Source organism: Hoplias malabaricus, chromosome 16 (assembly GCF_029633855.1).
Source record: "Hoplias malabaricus isolate fHopMal1 chromosome 16, fHopMal1.hap1, whole genome shotgun sequence".
Taxonomy (NCBI): domain Eukaryota; kingdom Metazoa; phylum Chordata; class Actinopteri; order Characiformes; family Erythrinidae; genus Hoplias; species Hoplias malabaricus.
Window position 1 is genome coordinate 15,683,077 of NC_089815.1, and position 12,373 is coordinate 15,695,449.

The following is a 12,373-nucleotide window of genomic DNA, read 5'->3' on the forward strand; positions in this document are numbered from 1 at the left end:
CATACAAACACTCACAAGCACACACACATGCATGCATGCGAACACACACACACACACACAAAGCACCATACTACTTAATTGAAACACCCTAAATAAACTGTAAATTTACAAAATCCCATCTGTCAGAAAGGTCCTTATTTAGTTCACTCATATATTCATTTAAATATTCAAGGGCTATGCACAATAATATTCATTAATTATTCCCATTTGTATATATTGTTCAGCTAATGTTTAGATTTTCAGTGGATGTTTCCTGTATGAGCCACTTTGGCCTTGTGTTCTGAAGCCCCCTGAGGCCCCTGGAAGTCGGAAGCCCCTGGCCATTGGCTCCTCTGGTCCAGTCAATAATTTATTCTTGTGTGCACCAAGCCATAAAGCAGTGAGTATCAAATGTTTAAGAGGTCACTTACACATTTTAACAGAGCTGCTGGTGTGTTGTTAAGTCCATTGCCTTCCATATAGAAAAATAGTTGAGTCCCTAGGCAAGACTCTTAATACTGCATTCACATTTATTTATTGCAGGAATACCTTCTACCTATTGTCCTACTGTCACTTCCTATTTTCTCTCTCTCTTTATACCTCTCAATGTCTTTCAATTGAGTGTGCAGTGTGTACATATCTGTGCCTGTGTGTGTGTGTGTGTGTGAGAGAGAGAGAGAGGTGTGAGGAGGTGGTGGTGGTGGGGGGGGGGGGCAGAAGGAGAGAGTGTAGAGTAGATGCAGAGTAGGGAAAGAAGCTGGATTTTTCAGGAAATGACTCATTCCAGGCTGTGCATCCTGTAAATGAGCGGAAAGAAAACCACAAGCTTTCAACTCTTCTTCACGGCTTCCTCCTAGTGAGCTCTAGTTGTTGCTCTAGGGATGTCTGCCAGAACTACAACTCACACTGTACTGTTCAGTCACTCTGAATCAAATATCAGCTATAACTACCTGCAAGTTACTTGCCCAGCCCTGCTGATATAATGCTAATCGTCCTTGTGGGGTGTCCCTCTCTGGCTTTCATCTGGCCAGCTCTAAACATGAGACACATCTCACAGGATATGCTTCAGGATTAGCAGATTCCTGTTCATCCACTGTGTCTCACTGTCTCACCTTCACATCACCATTTGAATGATAAGACTGGGCTTTGACTAGGAGGCGGAACCAGTTTTTTCAAGTCAGGTGTGAAAATAACACATTCATAACCATGTAACTATGTTATTATAGTGCTTGAAAGGTACTGTATACTATTGCTCATATTTCTTCCTATATTTTATTGTAGTGCTTGTAAACATAGTTACACACACTCACACACAGGGACAGACAAACGCACACATACACACACTTTCACACACACACATGCACACGCATTTTCACACACACACAAACACACCAACACACACACATTTATATAAACACATTCACACAGTTACAATGTTACACACACACACACAAACACACTCATTCACTCGCACATACACACAGTAAGCCACTCACACAATTACGTATACTCACACACACACACACACACACACACACACACACAAACACACACACAGAGCACTTTCCTCTTCCCTCAATCCATGACTTGAGTGTGGACTCTAGGTGTGTGTTCACAGCCCCTAGTCCCCTCTTTTGTGTGTGTGTGCACAAACACGTACAGTCACACACAACAGATTATTTCTCTCTCTCTCTCTCTCTCGCCCCCCCCTCTCTCTCTCTATCTCTCATGCACACACACACACACACACACACACACGTACAAACACATACAATCACACATGACAGATTATTCCTCTCTCTCTCTCTCTCGCTCTCTCTCTCTCTCTCTCTCTCTTGAACACACACACACACACACACACACACACTTCTGAAAGTAGACACGTCTGGAAAAATAGGACGTGTGATCACCACTGTTCACTCTTCTCCTGCTTTAGATTGTTCTTTAATAACACAGCTATAGCACACTCAGAACATAGCAAGAGGGTTTCTTTTTTAAACTCAGAGGGACTATTTTTTTTGCCAGCATCAAATTGGCTAACACATGGGGCGAGGAACATGAATTCTGTAGAGCTGATGACAGGTCACATTTCTGATGATTAATCCATGACCTTGCATTCTTCACACATTACATTTTTTCTGAGGAATTGAGTGTCATCCTGGTCCAGTGCAGGTTCATTGCTCAGCTATTGGTCATACACTCTTAACAATAAAGGTGCTACAAAGGGTTCTTTGAGGGATGCCAAAAAAATAATTACATTTGGTTTCAGAAAGAACCATTTTTGCTCATGCATTTAAACGGGTAAACAACCTTAAGACTGAGTGATGGATTTTTTTTTCTATAAATATGCTTCTTTATGAAATGAAAAGTCGTTCTTCTATGGCATCACTCAAAAAAACCTCTTATTTTTAAGAGTGAACATTGATGCATGAGTTTGAAGATACCTTTACTCTATTTACTGTGTAATACTAGTATTTATATTATTATTATTAGTAGTAGTAGTAGTAGTAGTAGTTATAGTAGTAAGAGCTGTTAGCCTGAATGAGATTTAACAATGTTATGTTTTGATTGTGAATACCTTTTCTGATGATGATGAAGATTATTATTATATTATTATTATTATTATAGACACTGAGTGAGACACTGACAGTGAAGTCTAGACTGGTGAAATGCATTAGTATTTGTATTAGTAAACTAGTAGTATTTTGAATAGTAGTTTTCTTTACAGTTTCAAGTCATAACAGTTTTACTGAAGAACATTAGTGAGTGAAGTCATTACTTGGTTCTCATTTGCGCTGCAGTTATTCACATTATTTATTTATTCTGTGTTTTCTGGCATCAGGCTACTTTCCTGTTTCTCTCACCTTACGCTTTGGAGAGTTATTATTGTAATATATTTTAGACCTAAACGATCCAAATATTTGTCAAAATCAAACTTAATTTCCGATGTTAAAATTGCACTGTGTTCACAGACAATCATTCTATGAAGCGTTTCTGACTCATGCAGTGACCTTCACTATAGAAACTTGTCCGGTTTTAATTCAGCGCCACGAGGACCAGAATTCTACAGTCAGCCATTAATGATTTTGTCCTTGTAACATGCACTTAGAGAGTTCTCTGTATTCTAGGCATTTTAATTATATTATAAAACGTACCTGAAGAAATCCCAAATTGCAATTTTAAATTGAGAAATATTGTTATTGAATTGTTGCACTCTTAGCCCACACTAAGGTCATTTCAATGAATGTTGAACCCCTCCCCATTTTGCTGAAAGACTCAGCCTCTAAGGATCACTCTTTTTAATCACAATTATGTCCCTGACCTGTTGCCAATTAACCTATTTAATTATTTTGTAGATTTACACAACTTTAGCAGTCTATTGTTAAACTGTCCAAACTTGCAACAATTTTGAAACATGTTGGAGGAACTGATTTAAAATAGGTATTAATCTTTCAAAAAACACCATTCAAACAAATTTCACCATTCAGTTTCACAATTTAAAATATTGTCTTTGTGTGGATTTCAATTAAATATATAGTTTGTATGATTTGCATATAATTGCACTGTTTTTATAAACATTTTGCAAAGTGTCACCTTATCTGTAAATAGGGTTTGTTTAAATGCCGGATTTCGCACTCAAGAAAAATATTTTGTGCAAATGTGTTCCAATTGTCATTAAGTCATATAGGATAATGCATTTTTAAAATGTGATAGTTGGATAGTAACTACTTTATTACATGTACTAATGTAAAAGTTTGATGTATTTGTATTTTCTTGAGTCAGTCCAAATTATTATCAATATTTTACTAGATTTTACTATTTACTAATTAACTTTAGTCAATATATCTTTTTTAGTTCATTATTTTCGGTCACGTTTTGCTTTAATTCATCTAATTAGGGTCTAATATCTATTTGATTTGACATAAGTCTTTGTCAACACCTGGATTGTACTCTTAAAATTGGCCATCAACTCAATTCAAAGAGGAAAAACAAGTACACATTGCTCTCTCTCTCTCTCTCTCTCTCTCTCTCTCTCTCTCTCTCTCTCTCTCTCTCTCTCTCTCTCTCTCTCTCTCTCTCTCTCTCTCTGCCCTTGTTGCCATCAACATTATCAGGGTCTATTTAAAGCCCAGAGTCTCTATAAAACCCATGGAAAGGAGAGTGGAGGGAGAGAAAACATCCCAGAGCCCAAAAAAGGCATTCTTCCCTATTCCCTCAACACAGCCGTCTCTTAGCTCTTGCACAAGCCAGGAGAGCAGCTATTTCCCACCGCGAGTCGTGGGAGAAGGCAGCAGCCATCAGGGAAAACATGCTCTCCATGCCCAGAACAAGAAAACAGAACCAGCCTTCCTGCCATTCCTTTATTTTCAAAGGGTTTAAGCATTCAGTGGAAAGAAGTGTTTTTGCATTTCTCCCAGCCAATACAAATGCTTCCTCTTGCATTAAACATGATGCCATGTAGTACCATTCTTTTTTCCTCCCACCATCCAAATACACATGTTGACAGGTCAATTTGCTGTGTAAAAGTATCCACAGGTGTGTGAGTGACTGGGTGGGTGTGTGCAGCCCTACCAAAAATGATGGATGCCACAATGACAAAAAAAGCAAAACAAGGGGAAGGGAAAAATAAATTAACCCATTAAAAATAGTAAACAGCTAATCGCTCCTTTTGTCCAGTGATTATACTTTTATTTTTAATCAGCCATTATACTGACACCTAGTGGCCTGGAGATTCCGTGTTAACCTATTTTAAATATGACATCCCCCATATGAGGGACAAACTCTGTGAGACATAAACCAGCTCAGTCAGCAAAGCAAAGCAATGTCTCGTGTAAAAAATAATCACTAATTATTTTCATATCTATAATAAGCTATTTTGGGTGTTGAAGATGACTAATTGCTCCTTTAATTCAACATTATTAATAATTTCACACTTTGCCTCTCCTCCCTCAGCATGACCTCTCCTCCAGCTCCTGGACACAAACAGTTAATGTTGTTGTGGGCATTGTCTCACCAGAGGGCCAACCAGATTGGCGCTGGCTGTTGGGACAATTTGCCCCTGGCTGACTGGACTCAAACAAAAGCAGGGGAAAGAGACACTGGAGACAAAGGTGCTCAATAGCCCTCACTCACTGGATATAGGAGAGCTATTACATAACCTCTCCAAACACACAACAACACAACTTTCAACAGTGATTGGTACAGTGTCACTGATGGGCACTTCTCACACGAGGGGACTGTTCTTTAACAAAAGTCTTGAGAAAATGTGCATAGCCCAATGTTTCAGGACAACTACATTCCCTTTTGATGCAGTAACAGCAGCCGTTCTTCTAGGAGAGCATTACAATAGCTAATGAAACAATGCTTGAAGGCACGCAGCCTTAGGAGCAATTGTTAGGTAAGGTATTGATGTTGGATGACCTTGGCATTGAACATGTTCCAAAGCATCCTGAATCATATCATTGTCTTTTATTATATTCACATTTTATGCATTTAAAATGAGTGCACTTGATGTATTTAACTAATTAAAGGATGGCTACAACAAATTTGAACGCCTGCACATTTGCTTTCTCACAACAAATGCAGCCAATCACTCTAGAACTGTCAATTTGTGTCTCCAGTCTGATTTTTAGGTTCTGTACTGCATCTCTAAAGCTAAAATAAATAATAAACAGCTTGCGCATTTTGAATTTAAGAACTCTAAAATAAAATAACCTATGTATTCTCTGTTTGTTTCCTGCACAGTTGTATTGTGGTATATGTTTGATGTTAGGGGGATATTAATTAATCTTAGTATGGTGGTATGAGCCCTTAATTATCATTTATTTAGGTATTACCTATTCAAGGACTTTTCATTGGTTAAAGCTTTGCATCTTCACTGGACCACTGGCTTAAAAAGTTTGGCACTCTGTTGACTGTAGACCATAGCTGGTCCACCAGCTTACCACTCAGATTACTGTCCTGGCTACAGGATCTAAGTAATTTTGAATCTCCTCAAACTGATTTTGAATTCTTTTATTCTGAATAATAAACCAAAACAGATATTGCTAACAAATGTGAGAAATATAATGATGAGTAGGCCTTGAAAATATTGATACTTTGCTATAGTTAAATTATGCCCTAATCTGATTTACAAAGAATAACATTAGAAATAATGAAGGAAATATAAGTAAATTTAACTGAGATATGGAAAACCCATGCAGACACAGGGAGAACACACCAAACTCCTCACAGAAAATCACCCGGAGCAGGACTTGAACCCTCAAACTCGAGGTGCATGGAGCTGTGTGACTGAGACGCTACCTGCTGCGCCACCTAAATTATAAACAATTGTATATTAAAAAAAAGTTGTATAAAAGTAAATTTAAAAAAATACAAAAATATTGAGAAAATTGCTTACAAAGAAATCAATATAACAATACGTACATTACTAATTTTATCACAAGCTTAAATTGGTGAGGTATAAGCAAGAGTGGATATGAGCTGGAACCTATGGGGTATGATATAATTGAACTTTCTAAAAATTTTAATTTAACCTTAGAAAAAAACTGTCAAGCCTCCATTGCTTAATATGTCCTGTTATTTTTAATGCGGTAAATGTGCTAAGGTAAAGCATTATTAACAGGATTCATTTTAAAGTTTGAATGTTGAAACCAGCATTTTAATGAATAAATAAATGAATAAATAAATTAATAAGATTAGGGCTAGTGTTTCCCCAGTAAAACCTGGCCGAGTTCACCCCTAAGTATTAGCTGCTAGCTACATTAGCCTTGTAGCTCCAAGTAAAAGGAAAATCTATGTCAGTCGTCCAGCTGTACTATTTAGATGGCACAATATTATTATCAGTCCGCAATCATGACACTTATCTTGGCAGTAGGACATTATTGGAAGAAAAACAAATTGAACACAACTGCATTCCTCCATAAGAGTGCACACAAACATGTCAGTGTGGAAGTGTACGACAGGCATACAACACCCGGCACCCCTTACTTTTTCCACGCACACACACACACATACACACATAGATACATCGTTTCACTCTCTCTCTCTCTCTCTCTCTCTCTCCCCATTTTCCCACCATTTACGCAAAGAAAATTCTCATTAGGGACCAAATTGTTTTCAGATGCAGGCCTAGCTGGGTTGCCGTGACGACAGCCCAGGAGGCGGCAGGCAGCTCAGGGCTGATGGGTAGTGGAGGAATCAGGCAGTTTTGGATGCAAAATAAGCCCCTCATCCAGGCCTCAGCAAGTCCATTCTGCCTGGCACAATGCATGCTGACAGAGGCCATTCAGTGGCTAACAAACGACGAGGAAGCACCACTGGAGAGGCCCTCTGACCAGTCATTCAGTTTCACACAAACATTCACACAAACACACATACACTTAATCTGTAATATACTCAGTGCACTAGTTTTGGTTGATGGAAACAACATATTCTGGTAAAGCTTTCGGGAGAGGGGGCATGCGGTAGTTGAACGAGACACATCTAAATATTTATGAATGTATTCAAATCAGCCTGTCACAGCACTTCACTGACTTCTGGAGTAGTGTTGGCAATTTGTAGTTCATCACATGGCCTTACACAAAAAGGGCCTTGGTTGCTTTTTTTATGGTAAGAATAAAATATTCAGAAATCATGCCATATGTGCCTCCTTTCTCTGAATGCCAATGTATGCTCTGAATTATGTGCTTGTTAAAAATCTGAAATGCACATGTTGCTAAATGCAATCTTATAGGGTTGCCTATCATAATACTGGCAACTTCCCGAAAACACCCATGTGGAAACCACTAAGATTTGCTAAATGGGGAGATTATGTTGCTACAGTGGTAATGACCTGCAGTCATCTAAAAGAGTTTTTGCCTGGGGGGAGATGTAAGGGCCTTGAAAGCCTGCAGAGAATACAGAGCGATTTCTGTTTTAAAAACCCAGTAATTTCAGATAGAATACTGTTTTAAAAGCATTAAATCATTAAAATGTTTTCATCCAAATAAATGTAAAAAGAAATAATTAAAAGTAAATAAATGTACATAAAATGTACAGAAGTATGTTCTGTTTAGACACATTTTTTCACATGTGACTTTTTTGGGGGCTGTCCAAACTTTTGTACACACCTATGCACATTAGCCCCACTCTGTGTGTGAAATAATAAATAAAATAATTTCAGGGTGAAAGACATGGTGAACAAAGAGCTTGTTAGTGTTGTCAGACATTTAATGACCTCCCAGAAAGGGTGTGGCTTGTGGTAGGGTGGAAACCAGATGGTGTTGTTGGCCTTAGGGGTAGAAGGTGCTAAATTTAGATACTGGACCTTTGACTCCAATCTGTGTCCTTTCATTGCAGGTATCAGCTGCATTAGGCTGAAGGTCAGCCCTTTAATTCAGACCCTATTAACCTAAGAACAAAAGGTCAAGCTCAAGGTCTGATAAGCCATAGTTATTAATTAGTATCTGTTCATTCAACATTGACCCACTTTTTCAGTTTCTTCAGGTCTCTTTTCTTAATTAGGAAGCAGAGGGGTACATAGTGTAGATGTCAAAACACAAGCCGTGATTTCCTGGTGCATAAAAAAAGTTAAAATTATCGGTTCCAAACAATCTTTATGGCATCTGCTGCATCAATATTGCACTAATCCCTGTGTCAGCACCCACACAAATCTCACACACTTGACAGGTGTTTGTTGAAGTGACTCTATAATATCCCAAAATAGACGTAAAACATTTTGAATGCCTAGAAAATTTCTATATAAATGTACTCACTGAGCTGTGGTTAAACCTATTTGAAGAAGCTGAGACTTCCTGTTTTAGCTTTTATTATTATTATTATTAATTAATTAATTTATTTATTATTATTATTTTGTCCTTATTCAAGAGATGTCCCGCTGAGTTATATATTCAGGGCTATCAAGACTGCTATCAACTCAACAAATTATTACATTCTTTTAATGCAGACAGTACCATTTGTAAGTGAGGGAAATCGCCATTAGTTGAACACCTGAACATCATTGAATTATTATGGAGATTGTGAGAAGCAGAACATGCAACTCATGAAAATAAATAAATAAATAAATACAATATTTGTCAGAAATAATGGAAGCTTTGATAAAGCTTTGATAAATAAAAAGTTTAAAAGAATATAATATAATATCATTCGTTCATTCATTGTTTGAATCCAGTTCCAAAGCAGGGCTCAAACCCACAACTCCAGGACCCTAGAGCTTTGTGACAGTGACAGTGACACTACCTGTTGTGCCACCCCATAATATAATATATTCATGATAAAATATCTAAGAATGAACATAAATGCCAAAAAAAAAAACTTTTAATGACAAGAATGACATTTTCTGGTTTAAGCATTGAGAAAATATCTGTTGATGTATCTTGAAAATAGAAATAGAAAGATTTGATTTTAAAGTGAATTTGGAGTGAGTTTTTAATAGAGTTTTTAGCTGAATATTAACAAGACTGTTTCCTTACACATATTCAGCTACCATGTTAAGAGTTATATTAGTGCATATAGAGCACGTTAAGGACTACATGAGCTTTGGGGTCTTCTGTGAAACACAAAAAACAGTTAAATAACAGGAGTCTTGAATAACTTTTAGGGTTCAGAACCAGAGGCAAAATCACTACTTAAAATGTTTCTGGAAGCAACATTGCCTTTGAGGCAGAAGGAACATAATTGTTTACCAGCTAAAAGTTGATGAATGTGATTGGTTAAATCAGGACAGCATTACATTCCATGTTTCAGTTCCACCAGTAAACAGATGTTATGACATTAATTTCATTCATTCATTCATTGGGTCCGGAGCCTACCCGGAATCCCGCAAGGCAGGAACACACCCGGAAGGGGGCACCAGTTCTTAACAGGGCGACACACACTCACACCCACCTATGGACACTTGAGTCACCAATCCACCTACCAATGTGTGTTTTTGGACTGTGGGAGGAAACCGGAGCACCTGGAGGAAACGCACGCAGACACGGGGAGAACACAACAAACTCCTCACAGACAGACTCCCAGAGCGGGACTTGAACCCACAGCCTCTAGGTCGCTGGAGCTGTGTGACTATGACACTACCTGCTGCACGACAGTCCCACCTGACTTTAAGAATTACAATTACTTATTTATTCAATATAACAGGTTACAGTAAAACATGTGAATTTTACGGTTACTCTGAGCAGCTATATGGAGTTTTATGTACACACTAACTCATGTTTAACTAATGTCTCCCCACCACCTTCCCTTTACAATATATCAGGCAAAGACACACACTTACATGAAATTAGACAAATTCAGCAGTCTTCCTCTGTCTGTGAGATATCCAGGTGCTGGTCATAAAATTAGAGTATAATGGAAAAGTTGATTTATTTCAGTAATTCCATTCAAAAAGTGAAACTTGTATATTATACTCATTCGTTACACACAGACTGATGTATTTCAAGTGTTTATCTCTTTTAATTTGATGATTATAACTGACAACTAATGAAAACACCAAATTCAAATTCTCAGAAAATTAGAATATTACTTAAGACCAATACAAAAAAGGATTTTTAGAAATGCTGGCCAACTGAAAAGTATGAACATGAAAAGTATGAGCATGTACAGCACCCAATACTTACCTTTTGCCTAGATTTTCTATGGGGTTACGGTCAGGCGAGTGTGCTGGCCAATTAAGAACAGGGATACCATGGTCCTTAAACCAGGTACTGGTAGCTTTGGCACTGTGTGCAGGTGACAAGTCCTGTTGGAAATTGAAATCTGCATCTCCATGAAGCTGATCAGCAGCAGGAAGCATGAAGTGCTCTAAAACATCCTGGTAGAAGGCTGCGTTGACCTTGGACCTCAGAAAACACAGCAGACCAACGCCAGCAGATGTCATGGCACCCCAAACCATCACTGACTGTGGATGCTTTACACTGGACCTCAAGCAACGTGGATTCTGTGCCTCTCCTCTCTTCCTCCAGACTCTGGGACCTTGATTTCCAAAGGAAATGCAAAGTTTCTTTCACCAGAGAATGTAACTTTTGACCACTCAGCAGCAGTCCAGTCCTTATTGTCTTTAGCTCAAGCGAGACGCTTCTGACACTGTCTCTTGTTCAAGAGTGGCTTGACACAAGGAATGTGACAGCTGAAACCCATGCCTTGCATACGTCTGTGTGTGGTGGTTCTTGAAGCATTAACTCCAGCTGCAGTCCAGTCTTTCTGAATCCCCCTCCCATTTTTGAATGGGTTTTGTTTCAGAATTTTCCCTTGGCCAGACTTTATTTTCTATAACTCCCTCACACTCTCTCTGCTCCTGTATGGTGCTGTGTACCCACACTCAATCCAGAAAGACCCTTGGGATTAGTTTTTGTCAGTGACAGCACCTCTGCACTTGCTTATATCTCAGATTAAGATTGGAATCAGCTGTGGTTCCTCTACTTACATCAGATATTTCTAAATGTGTCAATGATCTGTTCGTTCAAAAATGCTTATCAATTGTTTCAGTATTGCTGTTCAGATGCTGATGTTTCAGAAATAGATTTATTATACTGTATTTGAGGTTTTGAACATTAGGTCTTAATTTGTGTCTTGCTTTATGCAAGCATTTTGTAATTGAGACAAGAAAGGTCCATAATTTTGGTAATGGGAAAGCTGATATACAGAAAGTAAATATACAGAAAGTATATACAGAAAATATAAGTACTTTATGTTAATTGACTGCAAATTTTGCAAAAACATCATGAATAGTGTTAATGGCATAGTTCACAACTGACAGATTTTGTGCTAATTGTGTTTAAAGTTTTGAAAATGTGAGCACAGATCGGACAAGAAATGTAGGGATTCACCATCAGTTTACACTGTAGAAAATTAATTTTTATTATTTTTTAATTTTTTAATACTTTCAAAAAGCCCATTACCTATTAAAAACAAAACATTCAGATTAAAGTGATTGAACTCAGCTGCAGATCTAGGTGGGTAAAAACTAAAGCCCCCCAGGACTGGACTATGAAGCAGTGGAACTCTGGCCTGACGGAGCACAATATGGTACCTGTTGGGGCATTTAGCATCTAGAAACAGTCATCCATTTTACAGTATGTTCTTACAGTATGTTTAAATTCCCATATAGCATATATGTCTCACAACAGAAAAGACAGCATGTCTACATTTAGCTTTACTTATGAAACAATATAAGATTAGGACTGCTAAATTTGTTATAATGCCCAAAACAGGGGGCAGTCAATCCCCTCAGATGCACCAGTTGTGCTCCTCTCCCTCAGCTAAAACTAAGCAACTTTGTAATAAGAGGAATTCTTGGATTCTCTCTCATCTGTCTATTTTTCTGTCTATATATATATATATATATATATCTTTTGATTGTATCATTTCTCCCACAGAAATGAAAAACAGTGAG